The sequence below is a fragment of the Sorex araneus genome, chromosome 2, assembly GCF_027595985.1.
Source record: "Sorex araneus isolate mSorAra2 chromosome 2, mSorAra2.pri, whole genome shotgun sequence".
Classification (NCBI taxonomy): Eukaryota; Metazoa; Chordata; class Mammalia; order Eulipotyphla; family Soricidae; genus Sorex; species Sorex araneus.
Genome location: NC_073303.1, coordinates 279,549,233 through 279,575,356, shown reverse-complemented (window position 1 = coordinate 279,575,356; position 26,124 = coordinate 279,549,233). Strand labels below are relative to the sequence as shown.

The following is a 26,124-nucleotide window of genomic DNA, read 5'->3' as shown; positions in this document are numbered from 1 at the left end:
GGATTTAGCTATTCAATATATAAAGTATGTTTATATATAAATAAGAATAAGGCAAAGATAAAACAAAACAAAGACTCTGACGGAAAAATGATCAAAGATGAACCAGGCACTTCACGAAGATTGAAATCTAAATTGTAAATGAACATATAGAAAAATGTCCATCCCCATTTGTAACAAGAGAAATAGAATTTTAAACCACAAGTACATACAAAATATCTGTTCATCAGATAGGGAAAACATTAAGTCTAGCAGTACCAAACATCGGGAGCATGTGGAAAAGGGGGATTTGTGGATACTGCCAGTAGACATAAAATTGGTTTAGCATCTTTGACAACTGGGTTTTCTCATAAAACTGAATATGTGCATATCCCAGAACAAGCACTTCCACTCCCAGATCTGTGACCTAGAAAAATTCCCTGCACAAACATCCATGGCAGCTATGTACGAGAGTCTACTGACACAAGAAAGGATGAATAAATTACATTAAAAAATCAATAGTCTGAGGCCAGAGTGATAGAATAGCAAATAGGGATCTTGCCTTGCACACAGCTGGCCCAGGTTCCAGTGGTTCTCTGATCCCTGAGCATAGACCCAGGAGTAAGTCCTGAGCAGTGTCAGATGTGACCCCCTACAAAACACTAATATTCTTTTATTGAAAATACAGTGAGTTTAATTTTGGAAAGTTTAATTTTATATAAATTTGTATGGGCAGAGAAAGTTTAATTTTATATAAATTTGTACCCACACGGCAGAGCCTGGCAAGCTACCCATGATGTATTTGACATGCCAAAAACAGTAACAACAACATGCTCTTCGTGTTTCTGGAGCGAGCAGACGCCATTGGGTTATGCTAGCACAGGGACAAATGAAGATGTTACTGGTACCCGCTTGAGCAAATCGATGAACAACCAGATGACAGTGATACAGTGATACAATGATAAATTTGTACAGAATGTTTTATACAAATAAAACATTGTGTATACATATGATTCTATACAAACACAGAGACATAATATTCTCTAGAAAAAGAGACATACATTTTTACACTAAGTTGTATTATTTAGGCATAAACAGCAACTCAGGTTATTTACTTTCAGAATTTCAGAAATGGAATGGCTTACATTTCACATGATTTTATATACATATAAGTATATAAGCACATACACAGAACTCATATATTTATATGTATATAAATATGACAATGAATAAACTATAGTTTCATGGCCAAAGTAGAGGATTTAGGGGAAAAAACTAGAAAGGAGCAAATTAAAATAGCAAAATTAGTAATGTGTGATTAATTCCCTAATAAATGCAACTGTGGCAATACTATAAAGTCATTTGTTTTCTTACAATGAGTACTTCTGGAGGGCAGAAGAACATTCTCTCTTAATTTTAACTTCTTTTTTCTTTTTTTTTTTTTTGGCTTTTTGAGTCACACCCGGTGATGCCCAGGGGTTACTCCTGGCTCTGCACTGAGGGATTACTCCTGGTGGTGCTCGGGGGACCATGAGGGATGCTGGGAATCAAACCTGGGTCAGCCTCATGAAAGGCAAACGCCCTACCCACTGTACTATCACTCCAGCCACAATTTTAACTTGTATATAAGGGATTCAGATGGGAAACATTGACTACTGCCCACCACAGCAAGGTTCCCAGCAATCCCAGGGCTCTTGGTACCTTCCTCCCCACACACATCACCAGGTTTTGAACTAGAGGTTTTATCTGAAGTCAGTTCCCATATCCTTACACAGAAGTTTCCCAGGAAGGTAGCTGAAACCTCATGTGAAGTGCACAAAATCTGTGCTGGAGAAACTAGAGGAAAGAGTGAGAGTAAAAAGAGCAAAGAGCAAATGAATGTAGGAGTCAAACCTGATCTTAGTAGCTTCTGGTGGACAACAACAAACTGGTGAAAATACAGCAATCAACGTGCTTGAAATGGACATGCACTTGACCAAGGACTTTTCTGTTTGTCTGGGTCTCCATAATTTGTTTTAGTTTAGATTTAGGAGCCACATCCCAGTTGTGCTCAGGGTTTACTCCTGGTTCTGTGTTCTTGAACTTCTACAGGGCCTTGAGGTACCATGTGCCATGCCTAAGATTAAACAAGCACCTTGCCCGCTATACTACCCGTCTGGCTCTGAAAAATGGCTTTATTCTTTTTACACTAGGAATTACACCTCGAGATTTTGATGGGCAGCCACTTCCTTCAGAGTAGTTTACACCTGCCAAATTGTCTGATTCCAGAATTGCCCTGAAATCTGGCAATGAAAAATGCCTTGGTATAAATTCAGATGGATTTATTGGACATTCAGATTCAATTGAACCAAAAGAATGACAGGAACCAGGCTTTCAAGATGGAAAATTACTTTACTATCCCCAACTAGCTGCTTTATTAGACACAATGAAGCAGGAGCTGCAGAAGCGAAAAGCAGAATAGCATAGAAGAAATGGTAGATCCTGTGCTGTATGAGAAATCAAGGGGAAGAATGGCATCCCCAAAGAAGGCCAAGGAGAGTCTAAACAATGTAAAATCCATTACATAAAGATAATTTAGACCACAAACTTCCAGGACCACAAACTTAAAATAAGAAGACAGTTCAATTCTTTAAAAGGCCCAGAAAGATGGATTTTTGCCTGCGACACTTCTGAATAGCAAAGCAAGATTAAAAGATGATAAATATTGCAGATGATCAGAATTTTTACTTCTATTTTCTCCTTTTATTTTTTCTACATAAGCAGTAAGGAAGGATGAATCAATAAATTGTATATATTTTAATTGTATTTATACAGATATATTTTTGTATATATGATACATTTCACAATAAAAAGTTAAAGATAAAAAGCTATTGATTTTTACCCATTGATTTTATAACTAGCCACCTTATTATTCTTTTATTGTTTCTAATAATTTTCCATCAATTTTCTTGGTTTGTATATGATAGTATCAACTGCATATAATGATAATTTTGTTTTCTCCTTTCTAATATTGATACTTATTTCTTTTTTTCTTAAAATTTCATTGACTGTTGCTTCTAGATCAATGCTACAATAACAGTGATAATCTTTTTCTCTTGCACCTTTCATGGATTGTTTTCCGCTGTGCTTCAACCATCAAATGCACAAAGAAATTTTGCACAGTCGGAATTGTCTCAGGAGAAAAACAGTCCCTTGGAAAAATAGGCAGCAAGTTTCTATGACCCAGTGTTGTTGCTTAATTGTCAGTGCACTTGAAATGGGGAACCCTGACATCCCATCCCAGGAGGTCAAGAGGAGGGACCAACGTATAAGCAGCAATGTCCACATGCAGGAAGATAGATACACTGTGGGTATGGAGCGCGGTCCAGGGCCAGGCGGAGCAGCCTTTCCACCAAGCCCAGGAGTGCCGGGGTCAGGCTCACCTTCAATTACAAGACTGGCTGGCTCACAAGAGAGCTGGAGGGAGTCCTCTGTCTCAAACCAGACACCTGCATGTCTGTGACAGATTGTCCCACAGGCCAGTCTCTGAGCAGAGCACAGCTGAATCCAGAACAAACACCACTCTCCATGGACCCGGGTTTCATTTAATAGAGTTCAAATGGAGTGTTCTGAAAACTTGAAACTTTTTTTATTTTCTCCATGTCTATGGCGGCAGCTGTGAAGATTCCCTGGGCCCCCTCCCTGCCCAATGCCCACATCTCAGAGCCTCCTCACATGAGCAGTCTGCTGCAACGGGAGCTTACCATTGTTTTACGACTGGGCATTGTTCTACATCAGTGCCCGTGATGAGCTAGCTGCTGAAGGGCGGGCCGGATGGGCTCAGGATCTGTGTATACAAGACACCTGCAGTGTTTCCAGGTGTGTATGTGGGGAGGGAGGCGGGGGTTGTTTGCAACAGCTTTCAGAACTGGGCTAGACAACACAAAAACTATCGGGGCTGGAGCAATAGCACAGCGGGTAGGGCATTAGTCTTGCATGTGGCCAACCCAGGTTTGATTCCCAGCATCTCATATGGTCTCCTGAGCACCATCAGGGGTAATTCCTGAGTGCAGAGCCAGGAGTAACCCTTGTGCATTGCCGGGTGTGACCCAAAAAGCAAAAAAAAAAAAAAACTATAAAATTACAGATACAAAAGTCCTTCCTTCCCCAGGCTGATGGAGTTAGAATCTGAGTTAGGAGCTAGAACTGAGAACTCTCATCAAGCAACATATGTGTTACTATGCAGCATGGCACCCCTGAACCAAGGATATAAAGCAATACTTAACATTTCTCCTGGATCTGCAGACCCTCTGAGCAGCTTTCTGAGTTAAGTATGGTTATATAGTTAGATAGCTGTTTCTCCCTAGGCTGAGCTCTCTGATCTTTGAGAGAATTGACTGAAGTCTGATCCCTGATATGATCTTAGCTGGGACTACTGGACTTCCATCTGCACGGTCTCTCCTCTTCCACTAAGTTAGCCAAGGCTTGTTCACATGGCTTCTGTAGCCAAACAAAGGAAGCAATACACACAAAGTCCTCAGACCAGACCAGACATACATTCAAGTCACCTCATTCTATTGATAAGTCATAAGCCCAGCCCAGACCTATGGGGGTAGAGAATAAAGTCTGCCTCTAAGTGAGAAAAACTAAAAGAATTCCACTAAAAGTCTGATGGGAAGGATTAATAGTAGGATCACAATTTTGTAATCAATCTATCACATATATCCCCTAGAGAGCCTAAGGCAGGCAGCCCGGCATCTATTAGACCATCTTCATATTCCAGCAATAATTGGCATCCTATCCAGATGCCTACTGAAAAGGTCACTACAGCCCTCCACCTCATCATTCAACTGTGGGTCTTAGTTAAGTCTCATGTTCTGAAGTTTTTGCCTTGTTAACAAGACCAGTCTCTAATTTTTATCAACACTACAAGTTCATCTTTTTCCTAGCCATATTCTAACCAACCAAAGACCAGTTTATTTACATGATACATGTAACTGGAGGAGGCCCAGTCCAGATCGAGCAGGTTTGGAGGTCTCAGCCCCAGGTCCCACACACCTGGGTTCCTCTGCTGGTACCTTCATGCGTGAGGCTCATCCGAATGTGTGGAGAGGGGCCTTGAGCATGGCTGTGGCTAGGGTCCAGAGGTCTTCGGCCCCCGGGAGCTCTGCTCAGGGTGGGGAGGGAAACTGGAGCCCATCCCCTCCGAGGGGCCCCGGGGAAGACAGCCAGGCGGGCAGGCAAGAGACTCTCTGCATCCAGAGACTTAAAAATAAGCTCCCAGAAGCACGCGGCTGCAAAGTGGCCACGCATTATCTTACAGACTACTTCTCCCTCTGAGACAACCTGGCAAACTACCGAGAATTTCCTGCCCACATGGGAGAGCCTTGCAAACTCCCCATGGTGTATTAATATGCCAAAGCCAGTAACAAGCTGGGGCTCATTCCCCTGACCCTGAAAGAGCCTTCAATTCAGCATCATTGGGAAGGATGAGAGAGAAGCTTCTAAAATCTCAGGGCTAGGACGTATGGAGATGTTACTGAAACCGCTCGAGAAATTCAACGATTAACGGGATGATGATGATGAGACATGTAACCAGTTACTTAGAAATGTGGGTCAACATTATTTCAGAAGTAAAGATATTCAAAGACAAATCAGAACCATAAAATTACTCAATACAGCAGGTAGGATAATTCCAGATAGCATTGATATAAAAACCAGCTCAATCTGACTTTGAAAAGACAAATGGCACAATGCATTTTTATCCAGGCACATTTTGGTTCAGAAGCTCCAATAATTTCTTCATGATTGGTCCTCTCCAGTTTTCAACTCCATCTATTCCTGTTGAGACTTCGGTCTAAGGCTGCTTTAGGGTGCTCAACAAAAAATTTTCATCTTCACACACTGAAGACTAACTTAAAAAATAATGTGCTGCGCGGCCGACCCGGGTTCGATCCCCGGCATCCCATATGGTCCCCCAAGCACCGCCAGGAGTAATTCCTGAGTGCAAAGCCAGGAGTAACCCCCTGAGCATCGCTGGGTGTGACCCCCCCAAAAAAAAGCAAAAAAAATTAAAAAAAATAATGTGCTGTTTCTGTAATATTTTCCCAATAATATCTCATGTGTGGATCACATGACTGAACTTAAACCAATCATGGTGGAAGAAAAAATGTGATGTGCTTATCTAAAAGAGAATAAAATGACAATAAATAAAATAAATAAGAGTTGGACGTTAGCTGTTGACAGTGTTACAGAGAATGCAGAGCAGCGGAGAATAGGCAGTATTGGAGTGAGGGCTAAAATTTAGATGATGTGGCCAAAAAATGCTTCACTGACAAACTTGGATTGAATGTGGTATTGGATATGGTATACAGATACCTGGAGAAGAGCATCCAAACCTAAGGAACAACCATTGTGAGGTCCCTGAGGTGGGAATGAAATAGGTCTCCTTGATTAGGCTATTAGGGACCTTTATCCCATTCCAGAGACACATCTGCCAAGTGATATGGTACATCAGTGACTTTTGTGGATCTTAGAGGTAACTTGAACAAAGAGACGGTCTCCTGGAGGACTCAAGTCATCCTGTGTATATTAATTCTCAATCGTTTCTATCTTTGTCATAACATTGACTCTTGAGGATCAGAGGCCTCCTTCAAGCTGAGGTTTATATAATGCTCCTCTTTATTAGATCCAAGTTACACATTTGGAGCAAGAGTTACACAGAGGAGATAAAGTGTCATGCTCTGGGAGTCATATAAGAAGCCCAAGACACTAGGTCATCTCATTCCAAGATGTGACCTCTGATTATCTGGTTAAGGTGGTGTCTGTTTGGCTTCCTCTCTATAATGTTTCTGTTTTCTTTTTACAAGCCAAAATATATTGTGAAGAAATGTTTAAAGGCTAGACTAACATCCTGTTTCTTATCAAACTCTCACTCACTCATTTTTTGACAATTTGTTTAAACTTTCCAGGTTATTCCCCTGGGCAACCAGGGCTGAGAATACTCTCTGGTGCTTCCCTGGCCCTGTATCACACTTTTTAGGCTTGGAAAAATAATAACTGCACAGTCTCCTGACAAAACAGCCTAACTGGTGTGGACCACAAAGAGAAGCAGAATATTAGAGCACTGTGTCTGAGCTATAACATGTGGGAGCCTGGGATTGGAGTGAAGAGACATCTGATCAAGCCAGGGGTCAAAGTCAACAATTAGTAGAGGCTCCAACTCTGTCTGATGACTTTCAGCCAAGGCGATGTCCTCACCTGTTTGCCTTCCTGCAGAAAGAGGTATTCATTCATTGCTCTCTACCCCACAGCAACCATATACCTCAGGGCAGCAGCAGAAGGAGAGCAAGAACAGTGAGGAGTTCTATATAAGGTGACCAATTACTCTAGTTTGCCTAGGAATGAGAAAAATTGGCCAATGACTGTGTAAAGTAGTAAAGGCATGTTTCCACTGTCCTTCCAGTACTAAGTCTCAAAGAAAATAGTAGTAAGTCTCAAAGAAACGGAGTCAATTCCCCTCACCAGTCACTTTAACTTGGACATACCTAGTGCTCAGTAACCAAGATCTATCCGCAGAAGTGACCCAGAAAGACAGGTTGAAAATAACTGATTTCATAAATGGGAAGACTCGGGCAAATCTTTAAGAAACGGATAGACTGGAATGAACAGATCAAAAGTATGGTACTGATAGAGATAGAGACCAGGAGGATAGCTCCATGGCCCGGCCTCACTTGAAGGCTCGCTCAGAATAGGAGATGTGTGCTGAAAGTAGACTATGGGCCAAACATGATGACCACTTAGTACCCATATTGTGAACCATAACACCCAAAAGAATAGAGAGAGAGTAAAAGGGAATGTGCCTGCCACAGAGGCAGGGGAGGGGGTGTGGGGGAATACTGGGAACATTGGTGGTGGAGAATGGGCACTGGTGCAGGGATGGATACTCGATCATTGTATGACTGAAATGTAGTCATGACAGTTTATAAATATGTACCTCTATCTCACGGGTGATTCATTAAAATATTTTTAATAAAATAAAATTTTTAAAGTATGGTAGTTAAAGGGAGATAGAGAGAATAAAAGTGGATGAGGGGTAGGGGGTGATGGGAGGGAACATGGGGGCACTGGTGCTGGGAAATGTACACTGGAGGAGGGATGGGTGTTGGAATAGTATAGGACTGAAATTTAATCATGAACAGCTTTGTAAGGGTATGTCTCAGTGATCTAATTAAAAAGTTTAAAACAATAAAATAAAAATTTAAAAACTGGGGGAAAAGTATGGTGGAACTAAAGTTAAAATTGTTAACTGTCAACTAAATTTAACTAAAGTTAAATCTAAGTTAAGATTGGCCAATGACTGTGTAAAGTAGAAAAGGCATGTTTCCACTCTCCTTCAAATGCCACAAGTTTCTCTCCTTAACTCTATTATCAGAGAGATAGACCTTAAAACCATCAAAGTACTCACTCTCTACTTTCCTCTGCACCTGTACATATATACATATACATATACATATATACATATATGTAATACAAATATGTAAGTATAAGGAATTCCTTTTAAATGTACATTTCAGAGCTGGAATGATAGTACAGCGGGTAGGGCTTTAGCCTTGCATGTGGCCAACCCAGGTTTGATTCTCAGCCCTCTATATCTTCCCCCGAGCACCACCAGGAGTAATTCCTGAGTACAGAGCCATGAGTAAGCCCTGAACATAACCAGGTGTGACCCCAAAAGCCAAAACTATTTTTTTACTTTAAAGATGAAAAATAAAATATACATTTCCCCCGATTTTTACTTTGTTGATGGTCTTCTCACTGGAATTCTAAAGATACCTTTCAATCTGCCTGGAGGGTAATCCAGCCCTACTCCACATACTGTAAGGAACTGTTGATCTGTGTCTCTGATGTGCAACACTAGACTCTCCCAGAGAGTGAGCATTTTGCTTGAAGCATCCCTATATTTCTTGTCAGGGCTAGGCGCAAGGACGAAACAGATGGCACTCTCAAATTAGACAATTTGAATAGAGTTTAATAGGGACTACTTACAAAGTAAGATCTTCAAGCCTGCTCAGATGGCGACAGAGCCTCCTCCACCCAGACCCTCTATTTTCCAGTAGCTTGACAGCCACACCCACAAACTACCCCGGTGCTATGTAATCCCATTAGTGGCCAAGATCCAGAGACTATAAAACAACGCTCCCAGAAGCGCGCACGGAATGTGGCTGTGTGACCTCTTATAGCCTTGTTCTCCCTCTCAGAGAACCTAGCAAGATACTGAGGCATCCTTCAGAGCCTGGCAAGCTCTCCGTGGCATATATAATATGCCAAATACAGTAACAATGATGGGTCTTATTCCCCTTACCCTGAAAGAGCCTCCAATGCGGCACCGCTGGGAAGAATGAGTAAAGAGAGTCTGCTAAATTCTCAGGGCTAGGACACATGGAGACATTACTGGTGCCTGCTTGAGCAAACTGATGATCAAAGGGATGACAGTGATATAGTGATGCAGTGATACTTACAAAGATATAGTAGACAGGTTTTAGGACATGGTTCTCAAACATTTTACACATTGTATCTTCTGGAGAGTCTTGAGAACGACTGATGCTTACGCCACACTCCTAGAAAATCAGATCCGACAAAACCTTCACTGTCTAATAAGCTAGCCACACGAGATTGTTGAACACTAGCAATGTAGCTGGTCCAACCTGAGATATTAATTGCAGAATATTAACCAGATTTTAGACAGAACCCAAAAAATGCAAGCTACCTTCTTAATACTTTTAGAGTGACTGCTAATTAAATGATAATATTTTGGCCAGATTGGGTTAGACAAACTATATTACAGAAATTAATTTCATCTGTTTCTTTTTGCTTTCAATAATGTAGCTACTAAAAAATTTATAACCACATATGTGGTTGAAATTATATTTATGATAGAGACCACAGTCTCATTTTCAGATGGGAAATTTTTAAATTCCCAGATGACTTTAATGTGCACCCAAGACTGAGACACTAGTACAAAGAAATCATAAGACACAATGCAGTAGTCTGTGACTAGAAACAGCAGGGTGATTATGGGAACAGAAGGAGAGTAACTCTAAGAAGAAAACACTTGGCGTGAGGGGAGGTATTTAGTAGAGGGGTGAAGCAGACTCAAGTTTAGTAGGTTTGAAGCAAAGGAAATAAAAAATCTTCCCCCCGCCCCGCCTCTGCTGCTCCACTAGGAATCTCTATCTCCAGAACCTAATTAACAAGCAAATGACAGGGAGTCCCACTGAACAAGGTGGAAAGTAGATTTGAAGGGACACATGGAAGATATCTAGCTCCAGAATTTAATAAATGGCCTTAGAGTAAATGAAGAGCCCAGAGATAAAACACATAAACCCTACAACAGAAACATTGATCACAGGTATACTGGACACATTCTATCTCTCTAGTCCTGCACCCTGAATTAATATATCCAGTTAGAAATGCAATCAACAGCTTTTGTATTGTACAGGATGATTTCAAAAGGAAATATCTAGTTATCCTCTTTACTCATAGTCATTTTGAAATTCCTGGGTGCTTTGGTTCCTACAGAAGCAATGTTAATAAAATAACCCCAGGAAATTTCTATTGAATGAATGCTTATCACCTGGTAGATATTATGAATACTAATTTATATAAAGTATAGTACAATGTGGTTCTATTATTTTCTCAATTTCATAGAAAAAAGTGTGGATTTCATATATATTATGTATCAGGTTTCAAAATTAGAATTATTTTGTCTCCATTTCTGCTAAGATACCAAATATAGAAAAGAAAAATGTTGAGTACTGCTACTGTCCCATTCTGAAATGTGGGATGTGCGTAACCATGATTAAATGGAGTCCACCTACATTCTGGCTGAAGCAACAGTGACTACTTGATGCAGGACCACTACATAAGTAAGGGACAAAGCCAAACCACTCAGGTACTTCATAAGTATTGGTGGTATCTTGAAGACTGCCACGCCACTCTGTCATTCAGGTCCAGAATCAATGGAGTACCAAGTACCAAGTATGCTCTGTCCATTCCTACATTCATAAAAAGCACCTATCAGTCTCGGGCCGGGCCTGATACCGGCTCATGCTCCGCAGAGATTCGACCCGGGTGGCCATGCTTTTGCATGGCCACTTTGCTGCTGAACGACCAAGATCCAGAGCCAGCTACATTACTTCTGGTCCCAACAAGTGCTTGCAGCCATGTCTCCAGACTGTGAACTAAGCTTTTGCTCCATGCTTCCCCAGGAAGGGAAATGATGCAATTTCCAACTTAAATCTCCCTGGACTTAATTACTAAAATACAGAAACCCTAAACCGCACGGTTGCTATTTTGCGGGGATAAACTCCAACAAGAATAGTGAGTTCTGTATTGAAACTCCAACAATAGTGAGTTTTGTGTTGAAATATGGAATGTAATCAAGGTAAAGAGAAAATTAAGTGAAATTTATCAGGTATGCAGGTGGGGGTGGAGGGTTGGGGGATGGGGGTTGGGAGGTATACTGGGGTTTTTTTGGTGATGAAATATGGGCACTGGTGAAAGGACGGGTGTTTGAGCATTGTATAACTAAGACATAAGCCTGAGAACTTTGTAACTTTCCACATGGTGATTCAATAAAATAAATTTTTAAAAAATTAAAAAAGCACCTGTCAGGAAAATCAGGTAAATAAAGTTACATAACAACAATTCAAACAACTGTGACAAGAGTCCAATAATCCAAGGGGAGAAGTGATTAACATCACCTTACACTATACTATTCCTGATTGGAAGCTGCCTGAGCCTTTATTTTTTTTAATGAAAATTTTATTTTATTATATCACCACGTGGAAGATTTCAATGCTTTCAGGCTTAAGTCTCAGTTATACAATGCTGAAACAACCAATCCTTCACCAGTGCCCATTTACCACCACCAAAAAAAAAAAGAAAAACCCACACAGTACACCTCCCATCCCGCCCCCCCAGCCCCCGCCTTGAAACTGGTAAGTTTCACTTTACTTTCTATTTACTTTGGTTACATTCAATATTTCAACACAAACCTCACTATTATTGTTAGGAGTACCCCACTAGAGTCAGACCTATTGTGAAGAAAAATTAGGTCATATGAGGTTTTGGATTTCTGTACTTTAGCAACTTAGTCCAGGGAGATTTCTTCCAGATATTGGATCATTGCAAGCTTGAAAACCCCATCTGTGGTCGTCATAATATGTAGTTTTTGTCGTAAATCCCATCTGTGGTTGTCATAATATGGCGGACACCATGCCCTTCATCCCCGGAGAGAAAGAGGCGAGAGAGAGAGAGAGAGAAATACCTTTCTCCTTCTGGGGGGGGGGGGCACAGGGCCACAGCTTAGTTCTCAGGCTGAAGACATTCTGCGAGGAGTTGCCCATGCCGAAAGAGGTTTTGCTGGGTCTGGATTCATGCTCGTGCAGTTGCGGAGAGGTCGCACATGCGTGCGGCCCCCGGGATCACATCTCTGCGGCCCAGCCTGAGCCTTTAAACCTGATGTAAATATGGAGTTGGATGGGACATTTCAATTATTAAAAAGAGACCACAAACATATCCCGAGGGTGCAAAAAAAAGCACAGTAGAAATGACATCTGCACCTGTATGTTCATTGCAGCACTGTTCACAAAAGCCAGAATCTGGAAACAACCTAGATTGTTGTTTCCAATCTGGAGAACAGACAACTGGTTAAAGAAACCTTGGTACATCTACACAATGGAATGCCACGAAGCTGTTAGGAAAGATGAAATCATGAGATTTGCTTATAAGTGGGTGGTCATGGAGAGTATCATGCTAGGTGAAATGAGTCAGAAAGAGAGGCACAGATATAGAATGACTGCACTCATTTGTGGAATATAAAATAACATAATATGAGACTGACACCCAAGGACAGTACAGACAGGGCCAGAAATATTGCTCCAGGGTTAGCAGCCTGTCTTGTGAGCTGAGGGAGAAGGCAGCTGGAATAGAAAAAGCATTACTAAGTCAATGGTAGTTGGAGGGAGTTCCGGATGGGACAGGTATGCTGAAAGTACATAAAGGACAAAACATGATAGCATCTCAGTATCTGTATTGCAAACTATAATGCCTGAAAGTAAAGACACACTATGGGGAAAATTGTCTGCCACAGAGGCAAGGAGACGTATGGGGTGGGAGAATACTAGGGGACATTAATGGTAGAAAATGTGCACTGGTGGAGGGATGGGTGTTTGATCATTGTAGGACTGAAACTCAAACATGAAAGCTTTGTAACTGTATCTCATGGTGATTCAATAAAGAGAGAGAGACCACTTTTGTTGAGACTAAAAGGGAGCAGAGGATATTCTGTCACCTGAGCATGGTTAGAATTTTGCCAAAATTTCCTATAAAATCAAGGAAAAACAATGCTGCAGGTCAAATTGAAGTGGCTGGTGCATGTAGGAATGAGTTTGCTGCTAGAACTCCTGCTGTGTCCTGACTGGTCACCCAGCAACCCAACTGCAGACCCACAAAAATGCTGTTTTTCAATAACTTGACCATTTGGTTGACATGACTTAGAAAAACCAACATCTTTGTCTTTAGACAAAGCTGAATTTAATATGTCATAAACACAGTATGAGAAGAAAAACATTTCCAAGAGTAACGTTTAAAGATTGTCTTTACCCACCTTCAAAATATTGACAGAAAAGATGAAAATCAGAATGTTTTCAACCAGACCCAAAAGAAATCTGTTGTGTTCTAGTTAAGATTCACAGAAGGGAAAAGGCAAAGTCTGTCACAATTAAATACAAAGCAAAATGCACAGTGTACTGAAGCCAGCAACCATGAAGAAATCAAGGACTTGGGAAAATATCCCTTTCTCAGGAAAAGTTTTTTGATCTAAAATAAACTGAAGTTGTCATTCAAAGTGCTAAATGGACTCATTTTTCTTTCTGGTACTTGTTCAATAAGACACTGATAAGGAAAAATCCAGCACTTTGCAATTTCTTTGCATAGGCCTTTTTACAGAAAACTGCTTTTTTTGCTTCCCCTCCTTCCCAGGACAATGTTCCATGGAGGAGGCCCCTTCACATAGGATCACAATGGACATCACTGCTAGGGTCCAGATTACCATAAAAGTTGTAGAATCCATTTCTCCGCACAGCTTATCTCCCTGTGTAGGCCCTAGACTCTTCATTGTTTAAAGATCAACTCACCTTTCCCTTTCCAACCAAACTTACTGTCAAAAAAGGCAGACTTATTCATTCATGAATTATAGTCTTTCCATGTGTTATTTCTTGCTGAAAAAAATAATAAACTCTCTACCTGAAGATAACACATCATACTCCCCCAACTCCAAGTGAAAACTAACTGTCATTTCTCAGGTAAGTGTCAAGTTCTCTCAACCAGATGGAACTTCCCAAAGACAAATACCTGTCTTATTCATCTCTCTGTTTACAGTACCTTCCAGTGTCCAATATGCTATACATTCAGTATTTGAGGTTGCAGGAAGGTTTAAAATATCAAAGGATTCTGGGATACTCCTGCATGTAGACTTGATTAAATGAACCAAAAGAAGGACATGTTGGCCCTACCATTAAAGCAGGCAGAAGGAGATTTATGCTTGTGATTCCCCAATTTCCCTTACAATAAACCTTCTTAGTGCCCAAGTATTGGGAGTAACCAGTAAAAAGAATAAAGTTCTGTTGAGGGAAATCATGAGTCATGGTGATCTCTCTTCTGCTCTTCGAGCTAGCAATGATGTGATGGATGGTGACCAAGATGTCACTCTGGGTCTGCACTCTGAGTTCCCTCAAACTTGGTTTGATGTTCTGTGTTGTGTTCTTCAAATTCTGAGTGATATTTTTAATAAAAGAACCTGTCTTGCATTTTTCATTTTAGGATGCTTGGAATTATGTAGGTGGTCTGTTTATATTATTTAGGAAAGAGAGGAGGAAGAGAGTACTAATTTTCCACCTAATAAGGTAATACCAATAGTGGTTTCCTGCACTACTTCCCAAAAACAAACACTGGTGTCACTTTAGCATCTGACTCCTAAGTATTTAAATCTGAATGGAAAGAAAAGAATTTGACCCATTTTACCTTTAACTTTGTCACCTTTATGTATATATAACTATATATTATTATAATAGTATATACTTACCATTAGTTTTTCTCTGCTTAATAAGAATATTCTCATGGAATTTTAAAGGTCAAAATATTTTACTCAAATGCATAGTGCCCCCAAATGCATTTCCAAAGTGCATCATATGTAATATGCACTAAAACCCTTTATTTTTCTTTTGATCAAACACTGACAATAATCCCACTTCCCCTCTATCAACTTTGATTTTGTTTTATAAAATCTTAGGATCACGACAAAAAATTCTAAAATGAAACTTGGTCATTCTCAATATTTCTTGCTCTTTAATTATTTTGGAAAAATATATGAGATTTGTCTTTCCAGGGGAACTTACTATGTGGTCACACTTACTAGGATACAGTCAATCCAATGAAGACTTGGAAAATTTTATTAACTCAGCAGAGAAAAGCCTTCTTCCAGGTGCTTAGCTGAGTTATTAATTTTGGAAATGAGTGCTGAATTGATGATCAGTAAAAAGCTTCCACATAGACATTGGTTTTAAATTTTGATTTCCCCATCCCTAATGAAAGAACAAGTCATACTGTATTTCACTGTATTAAAAAAATGTGTTGAAGGTGTACTTTCATTCTAATATCTGTTCTAATCAAAGCTTGATATGTCTTTATTAGCTCTGGGGTGTTTGAGCCCTGGTTTTATAATATACCAGCCTGAAATCAGAAACTACATGTTCAATATTTGTTCAAAAATCATTGTTTTCTTGTACTTTCAGTCAGTTTAATGTCTATAATAAGAATTGATATCCACAATAGGCAGTATCACAGACTGGTTTTTCTCTATTAAAATGTTTTCTCTCTTTTTTAGTAGCTGATGCTTTGAAGGTCTTTACCCATAGACATCTCTGCATTGCAGGGTGTTTCTGATGAGAAATTCCAGCCATCTCTCCCCAACTTCGGCCATAGGAGCAGAGCAGCCAAGAGCTGAGCATATGCAAAGCAATGAGAGTCTCATCCAGTGACTTAAACACCATCAAACAATGGGAGTTGCCCTTCTTCAAGTCCCTGGATCCCACCGGAGTTCAAGCCTAAGGGTGGTCACAGGGAAATGAACAGATTTGAAAGAACATGTATCAGAAGCCCCCCACCTACTGTAGCCCAGGACAGGATTCAGGTGTCCCATTTCCATGTCCCAAAGCCCATTTGTGATGACCATAAAGGCTGCGTATGAGCATCTCATGGGAAAACTGTAGGGGAAGTTTCTGCATCTGCACATGGCTCCTCTCCTTGCCTCACACATTATGTTACATCACCGTGTACATGAGTCTATACCCAGAATCGCTGGTGCAGCTTGACTTCATAGGAATATTTCTTTATCTGTAAAATAGCTGAGGACTCTCCTGAAGTTTCCTCAAAGCCGTAAATCTCTAGAATCTGTGGTTTGGGGGAAATCAAGAGATTTTTCTGTCATTTTCTGTCTCTCTTGGGGAAGAAGAGGGCAGATGGAGAGCAGGCTGGGGCAGAGGCAGCCAGGGAGCGGGGGGCGACAGCTCGGGGAGGTAAGAGCAGAGGAACACTCCACTTGGTGATGCTTTCAAATGTCACTTTATGTTCTGCTTAAGCAAAGGCATCAGATGTGTCTTTGGATCTGGGCTTCGGGAGGTCGGCTTGCCAACTCTTTTCCATCTCTGAGAGCACTCCAAAAGTTTACTTCACAATACCAGAAATCCTCTTGCTTATTTCCAAAAAGAGTACTTAACGAGCATCACTTTTTGTCAAGAGATGACAAAAGGCTTGAAAAGCATGTTTTTCATATAATTTTTTAAGATTTCTGTCCTTTACCTATAAATTCTAGAATGCCCTATATATTTTTATGATTTTTCCCCTGCCTCTCTCAACCCCTACTCTGCTAATCCTCAGTAGGCTCCTTCAGGTTGCTCCTGTATATAGTAATTTGAATTCAAAACAAAACCTACAACTCAATTTCTGTCTTTGTAGCTTTCTATTACAACGCATATACAAATCCTTATTCTTGGCACACATTGATGGAATCCCTGTGTCTTCTATCCTCCAGGTAACAGTCATACAGACCTCTTGGGAACTTCAGTTTCTCTGGGGTATGGCTTCCCATTAACTTGAACATGTAGACCTGACCTCCCAATATATCCTTTGCCTATATTGTGTGTACCGGACCAGCCCCCACACAGTTCACAGTATTTGAACTTCTGATCCACCAAGGAAAAGTTTTAGAGAGGTCCTCTGATCCTGGTAAATTATAAGACAAATGCTCTTCTGTGTGGGACCACAAAAGCCTTCCTTGTACGACAGATAACCACATCCCTTAGCACCTTCCTCCCAAAGGAGACCTGATCTCACCTAGCCTGTCCAGGTCGCAGTAAGAAAAGGGTCTTATTCATTTCCAAGAAACCCAGTATTCTAAGTTGACCTTTGTCACCTGGGGCCTGGAGATGATCCTAACCCCAGGATGTAGTCACTGGTAAGTTTAAATGATAGACCACAGTATCTACTGTGGCTTTATTTGATTTTTTTCCTGTTCTTTTTTTCCCTTTTATTCTTTCTTTCTTTGTGCTTCAAAGAGAGAATATAATCAGTATTATTACTCCTATGAGATGGACCACAACTTTACTGTTCTGTGTTGCATTACACCGAAAACAAAGGAATAAAAAGGAAAGGGCTGGTAGGAACAATGCATGCCCTTCCTTTGAAACTGTGCGGGTTGTTCGTCATGTTTAATGATAAGATGGCAAAATGGGATATGATGATAAACAATGCAAACAGTGCTGTAACTACTGAAGAATAAAGCATGAAAGCAGCTCAAAGAAAAAAGGAAATCCATCATTGGGAATCTTCAAGTCTGGGGAAAGAGGGTTCAAAAAGATCTAACTCAGAGAAAAGGACTTTCCAACAGTTGTCATTCCTGCTATTGTAACCTGAACCCCTCCCAAGTTTTCAGACTCCAAAATCAGATCTAATTAAAAGAAAATGGAAAAGGACTTGGAGCCTTTTCAGCTCTGGAGAACATGCAGACAAATAAATTAAAAAGTGGGAGAAGTGGAACTAACCCAATAATCCGTGAAAAGCTCATTTCCCTCCCTGCCGCCACTGGTGCAACAGTGTCCTTCCTCCCTCCCGTTCTTCGGTTCAGGGGCAGTGAGTGAAGAAATTGGCTAACAAGATCAGAAAATTTAATTACAGCTCTGCCGTCCCCTTCCAAGAAGTTGGCTGTCACACTTCCCTTTTGCCAATCCTCAAAATGCGCTGTCTCTGATGAGCTGTCCCTCTGATCCATTCCCCTCATCTTCCTACAACCACTCAGGAGGGTAGGCACAGACACTTTAATTTGGGAGTTAAGGGGGATTAGATAGAAAGATTAGAAGGGGCAGTTGGAAAAGAAAATGTCATTATCCTTCATTTCCTTTGCTCTGTGCAGACATCTTTGCTTCAGCTTTATCCCAGAAGTGCTGTGGGGGGGGAGGGGGGTGTCCCAAAGGCTTAACATCCTCGCATTCCGGACTTGGAGGAGTCCTGAAACCCTTTAGAGGAAGCAAAGTGGACACCTGCACTCAAGTGTCCGCTTTGCATTATGAGTTGAACGCTGTGGGAATGGCATTCTTGAGCAACGTTTCTAGAAGATTCTGAAGTGCTTTAGCCTCAAAACTAGCACGCATAAGACAAATGTGTTCAAGTCATGTTTTCCACTGTTGGTTTGGGGGTTGTGTAGAACAGAGAAGAGTGTCAAAGAACAAAAAAAAGAAAGTCTTTGCCATTTCTGTCCTGAGATGGTCAGAGATTTATGGCCAAACCAAGTACACAAACCAGCAGAGAGTTACACAGAACAGGTGGCTTCAAAATTCAAAAGTCTAGCTGATTTTACAAAGATTCTATTGTCTGCATTCCATTGCTGATGGACTGTGCTAGAGGATAATGTAACTGAGATGCTATTTCTCATCACAGAATGTACTCATCCCTTATTTACCCAGATAACTATGATGCCTCCAAAACGGGGGCAAAATATACAGGTTAATAAAGGGCAGGGATGCCTGAACTTGACCTGGTTGAAGCTGGCAGCTGAGGTGATGAGAGGAAGAGGAGACAATGACATACAAGAAAGGATTTACTGTTACTATCAAGAAGGATGCAGTGTTTCGAGAAACTTAAAGATCAGAAGGCTTGAGATGTGGTTTAAGTGCCTCATGGTGAGGACCTGTGTTTGATCCGTAGGCTGTATGATCCCCAAGCACTATAATAATAACAACAAAAATATATCCTATCAGTTCAGATTACTGAATGCACATAATAGAAACCCTCTAATTATGCAATAATTGGGCAACTCAATCTGCTTCAAGTGATGAGGAAACATCCAAAGGACCTAAATACATCTAGCAAACTGTTCCTCCAACTCAGCTGTGACTCTTTCTATGGGTTCACTAAAGACAAATTTATATCTATTTTTCAGGCAATAATAAGGTGAGAGACAGGAGAGAAAGTGAATTATTTGCCCCATTGATGATGACTGCAATTACTGAAATTCCCACCCAGGAAACTTTTCTAAGATTGCCTTAACTTGCTCTTGATCCCTGGATCACTGTGATAACTTCAAGGGATGTGTCTAATTAAACACATTGTTACTCTGTACTAATCAGGAATCTATCATAAAGGTGAAGGAAGAACATGTGACTCAAAAGAAAAACAAACAACAACCCAATAAATATATCCAAGAGGTCTTCAAAATTATACAACTTCTGTGTGGCAATCTTTTGAACCAATAGTGTTCTCTAGGCCTGAGTGAAGTCTGAAGCTGATGGTCTGAAGGTCTTCAAGTCTAAGAATGGGCTTTCACGGCAATGCTGACATTCTGAGGGCCCCTGTAGGCAGCCTCCTTAAGGACAACAAGCCCTCTCATCTCCCGAATACTTGGACCAGCTTTACACATGCTCATGCCAGACATGTCAGACTCCCTTACCCTAGAGACAAGAGTGTTGCTAAGAAGATTTCTTTTTTGCCTCAAGAATTTTGTGGGTAGAGAACAAAATTCATGGGCAATGCTTTATTTTTTAAGAAACTGATCAAGTCATATAAAAAGGTAAATATAAAATGCCAAGAGATGCTCTGATTCTTTTCACAAAGTTCATAGAGACATAGGTTGATCCGCCCTCAGCAGGGAAATGAGATCTGGCCAAGCTGTACTTTGTTTGCAAGTTCTTGTTCTGTTCCACAACCCTGGGGTCCCCTTCAGTTGTATGGAGTTGACAATGTGCCAGAAACTTCCAGGAAACATTCAGTTCTGAGACTCTATACCATAGAGGGTTGCTCATACAAGATCTCAAGGGATGAGTCACAAATAATCCTTCATAGTGATAATGCCAGAATCAAATAAGTCTTTGGTGTGTATGCAGGCTTTCTACAAATCCCTGACCCCAGTGATTCTGCACCACAGCCCAGTGGACTGGTCTGGAAGGACAACATCATATGCTGATTAGCGCTCATATTCTGGACCAAATTGCATGAACCCTAAGCCTGGTTCTGCCACTGACTCACTGTGTAAGCTTGAAAAATGACTTACTCTATCTATACTTCACTTTCCTCATTTGTAAATGGAAACAGAAACAACTGATATCTATTAGGATTGTTGAGAGCATTAAATTAATTGTTCCACACAAACTATGTTACGTAGTGTCTAGAACACGGTCAATTTTTTTTGAGATGTGTTCATTATTACAACTCCCATCTTAAAGCTGCAAAGACTACTTGATGCTCAGCATGAAATTCTAGAGCTAAGGAAAATTTAGTTATCTTCTTTTATAGACAAAGAAATTGGGACAGACCATTCATAGGTCCAGTGTTCTTCAAGGAGACAAGAATCAGGCCAAAACCCCAGTTTGCACCTTCTGATGATTTGTCTGAACCTAACAGACATATGACCCAAGTATCAGCAGTGGTTAATAGTATGCACCATTTCTGCTAGCCTGTGGCTCACATTGTTGTGCTAAATACTAGTCGGTTACTTTTGAGATGTGATAACATTTAAATCAAGAGAGCAAGTCACTCTCCTTAATGTGAGTAAGCCTCATCCAAAGAGTTAAAGGCCTTACTAGACAAAGCAGAAAATTCTTTAAGAACACAAATTTTTTTCAAGATTGTGCTTTCAGCCCACTGCCCTGCAGAATTCAGGTGTAAGACTATACCGTCAACTCTGAACTGAATTTCAGTGTGCAGATTTGTCCTGTAGATTTCAGACTTACTAACCCACAGAGTTGCATATGCCAATCCTTAAAAATAAACCTCATCAAATAGATTATATATAGGTAGATTAGATAGATAGATAGATAGATAGATAATATATAGATAGATGGATAGATAAATGTGAGATAGATAGATAGATGGATAGATAGATAGATAGACAGATGTGAGATAGATAGATAGATAGATAGATAGATAGATAGATAGATAGATAGATAGATAGATAGATATGTAAGTATATGTGAGAGAAACAAGTAGGGAGAGGGAGAGAGGGAAGGTGCAATGGTTCTTTGTCTCTTAAGAACACTAATATATAACCTTTCTTATGGGGATAGGGCATTAATTTTGCTCCACTATTTCTTGTGTCTGTACTCTAATTGGCAATGTCTTCCTATCCATTTTGCAGTTCTAGCTGCTATTTTTTCACTTGAAAGCAATATACACAGATATAGGCATATGATATTTACTGCAGGGAGATAGCTCACTGAACTAGAGCAAGGGCTTGCATGCTTTAGGCCTAATTTCCATTCCTATAACTTTGTGGTCCCCCAAGCACTCTGAGTATGGTCCCAAAATAAGTACACAAAAAAAAAAATCAGTCAGCCTCAGAATATATACTGGATGTCCATGATGTAAGGAACATGAAAAATCTGTGAAAAATAGATTTTTTTAATAGACTACACAGTCTGCCCTTCCCCTCAAAGCGTATATTCTACTTGTGTAGTTAGGGGCTAAGAGCACACAGATAGCAATGGACAAGTCCAGTGATGCAATGGCACTAACATGTTGTGTAGGTTAGAAAAAGGGAAACAGGCTAACCCCTCTCATGGACTAGGGTTTGAGTCATATCAGGACCATGAGGTGAATCCTGGATCAGAAGTCAAACATAAGGTTGCTCTTGGTTGTAACGGGAAACGGATATGCATGTTTTGAATAAATATTCACAATCACAATATCACAATATCCTGTTAATCACCGATTTCTCGGGCGGGCTCAGTAACATCTCATTTCGTCCTTTCCCTGAGATCTTAGAAGTCTATCTCGACTTGGCCCTCCTAAGGATGTTGCACTGGGGGCTCTTCAGGGTCAGGGGAATGAGATCCAGCTTGTTACTGGATTTTGCATATGAATACACAATGGGAAGCTTGCAAGGCTGTCCCATGTGAACAGGAAACTCTCAGAAGCTTGCCAGTTTCTCCCAGAGGGAGAAGTAGGCTAAAGATATTGAGTGGCCGCTTTGCTTCTGAGAGCTTGCTTTTAAGTCTCTGGATGTTGGCCATTGATGGGATTACACACACCTGGGTTTCTCTGCCGGTACCTTCATGCATGAGGCCTGTCCGAACATGTAGAGAGGAGCCTCCAGCATGGCTGTAGCTAGGTTCCGGTGGTCTTCAGCTGCCGGGGGCTCTGCTCAGTGTTGGGAGGGAAGCTGGAGCCCAACCCCTCTGAGGGGCCCCGGGGAAGAAAGCCAGGTGTGCGGGCAAGAGACTCTCTTGAATAAATAATTGAATAAATATTATAAAAGAGAATTGGACAAGGATGAGGATAGCAGGACTATGCTAGGAAGTCTGAAAATAGACTCATCTGGGGAGGTGATGGAGAGGGGGTGCATATGTAGGGTGTGGAGCTGCCCGAACTAACACTGAGTCAAAGAGAGGATGGAGAGGAAGAGGAGCAGAGGATGAGTTGTACTTAGGCTCTCGTGGTTGGAACAATGGAAGGATATACACAGAAAAATATCCCCTGAAAACCCAGCTCACACGAGAAGTCAATGCATAGCAGAACAAACTCATTTTTGCAGAAGTCTTGAACCTGGTATGAGTGTAAATGAGCGAATAGCGTGTAAATGAGAGGGTGGCAGGAGGAAAAGGAGATGCCAAATACTGTCTGAGAAAACTAGGAACTTGCTGGGCTATAGAACCTGGAAAGAGAAAAGGACTCCAAGGACAGGATGAGAACATCACAGGTGAATGAGTGGCGAGAGCTGACCATTCATAAAACCGCTAAGGGAATGAGAGGGAAGGCAGTAAATAAATGTGTTAATTTGGTTTAGCACTGCTTTTCCCAAGCTCAATAGATGTCTCCCTGCTCTTACAGGATCCGGAGAACACATTCAGAAATGCTGCTCTGGTCCAATCTCCAACACCCAGCAGAACGAGAATGAGGTCCCAGATCCCCCAACAATTAATGCAGCGTTTTTCCAATAAATCACACTGAATGCCTTGAACTCTGCAGGGGACCAGCATTATATAAATCTTAACGTCAGGAATGTTAAACAGCCTAGACAGCTGGAGCAAGCAACAACCATGAGGTCAGCCCACATCTGGTCTGTCTCAGAGCCTCCCGAGTGAGCCTCCGTGCCTCCCACCCCCAGCCCAGATCTATCAGGAAGAAGAACAGAGAGATAAATAACTTCGCTAGAGCCTCTTCCCTTCCCCACTTCTGCTGTCTCTGCCCCTTCTCTCCCAGGGCTTTCCCAGATGAATCCACCATGTGCCTCAAATTATTTCTCTTTCCAGAATTTCAGCCATGGATGGATTAGAAGACCATATTTTTTAACAGCAGACTCTTGAAATGCCAGAGGTTGGAAGCATCATGTTCTGGGAAAAAAGACAAGAACCAGGGACTTAAAAAGAAGGAGTACATATGGAGGGAATTTTCTCCCACCAGAAGTCCACAGTTCTGGGCCCAGATTATACCTGGTGGCCTGAGACAGGATAGTGTGTTCACCACAGACCTCTACCCAACACGAACTCAAGACTGAACTGTCCTGCCCAGTCCCTACTTTCTAGTAAAAGAGATTCCCAAGTCTATAATATGGGGAAAACGACCTAGAGGTACAACCTTCCCAGGAGTCATATCCCTTACAGGATCAAAGGAACTAGAGAGGGGTCCCAAGAGAACACAGCCTGGAAGCCCAAAAGGAAGCATTGCTCTCTATTGTCTATTTGAAGTCATGAACTTGGCCCTTGGGCCATAGCTGGCCAGTTATTTGAGTTTGAAAAGACAGGTTTAGAGGAATATACCATGTCATTTCATTTATATATTTTCTATGGCTTTTTGTGCCCTACAGAAGCAGTTATATGACAGAATCCATATGGTCCACAACACCCAAAATATTTACTGTGTGGCCCTTTGCAAAGAAAGTTATACTGTCCCCTGATTTAGAGGACATGACTTAGAATATACTCCTGCCTTTCATCATACTGTTCCCACTACCTTTTTTACACACACACACACACATGCACACATGCACACACATACTTGCACATGTGTGTGCACACGTGCACACTTCCAGGATTTCTCTTTGCTTCCTATTTGAGTCTTTCTCTATCTCTTACACTGGGTGTCTCTAACCATCTTACTTTACCATTTCTGGCCCTCTCTGGGTTGATTTCCCTCTACTCTTCCCAACTTTATCTATTTCCATTAATAACTGTAACTGATTATACATAAACAAAGGAGTGTTGTTTTCTCCTGTGTTAAACTTATCAAGGGACCTGCTCTAATTATGAAAGCGAATGAGTAGGAGCTTTGTAGTCTTCTGGGAGAAAATAAAAATGAAACTCTAATTGCCCCTTAGTTTGGTGGTCCTCAGTTTTTCCTATTGTGGTTCAATGATCCACGGTAGAAAAAGTTCCTGCTATGTACAGATTCCTATATTTTAAACACTGCTCTTAAAGAATGCCATTGTTCATGGTCTCAGTTCCAGTTACCTGAGAAACAGTTAACTGTAATGCTGAGAAATTCTAGCCCACATATGTAACCTAAGCTTGGAGACTTTAATTGGAAGCATGATTCTATAATATCTTTGTCTGGGAGGGTTTTGGTCACTTGAGAGATTTTTCCACAGTAAGCAATTACGGGGTCACAGGAGAAACTGAGCAACAGTGGTTTCATTTATTATAGCACTCACCACAGTCTGCTTATATGATCATTGTGAGGTTATGAGCAAATTGAGAACCTGGAGTAGACTTTACTCATTTTCATAATCAAACAACCCAGACTGTCCAAGCACCTTCCTGAATGGCCAGCCCATGGTGATAAAGTGTGATGATTCTTTAGGGATGTTGCTTAATGTGTGCCATCAATGGATTGAGGGTTTACACTCATTTTCCATTCTGGCACTATTTTGCCAAATAAATGTGACTGTCTCCTCTTATATACATGGAAACCAAGACACAGAGAAGTTGAGTGGTTTGCTCTGCCACAGCCACAGTGGCATTATCTGTGGTATGATCTATCAGATCATATGGTATCATGTGGTATGATTTCATTGGTAAAGAAGCGTACAGCACCGGTCCAGACAAGGTCAGACCTGAACACCTGAAGAATCTTGCCACCAGTACTCATCAATACACTGGCTCGGCTCTTCACACGCTACCTATCTCAATGCAAAGTTCCATCCCAATGGAAAACCAGCAGGACCGTTCTGTTGTACAAGAAGAGAAACATACACGACATTGGCAACTATCACCCAATCTGCCTGTTGTCTGTCATCTACAAGTTGTTCACTCGAGTCATCCTGAGTAGAATTGGCAGAACACTAGACAAAGGACAGCCATGAAAGCAAGCCAGGTTCTGAAAAGGATTCAGCACTATAGACCATATCCACAAGGTGACCAAACTCATTGAAGTTTCTCGAGAGTTCAAGATGCCGCTGTCTAACGTTCATCTATTTAAAGAAGGCCTTTGGTTTTGTTGAGACTGAAGCAGTCATCGAAGCCCTAGTCAAACAGGTGTTCAAACTCAGTACATCAGGATCCTCTGTGATCTCACCATTCTACAAGGAAGTGATCATAGACAGAAAGAGAGGAGTTCTGCAGG

General features: G+C 41.1%; 1 pseudogene; it reads left to right on the top strand.

Annotated features, from left to right (window-relative positions):
• LOC101553662 (protein FRG1B-like) overlaps positions 1–2,690 on the top strand; it is a 49,977-nt pseudogene extending 47,287 nt beyond the window's left edge.
• Positions 2,691–26,124: the final 23,434 nt, after the last annotated feature.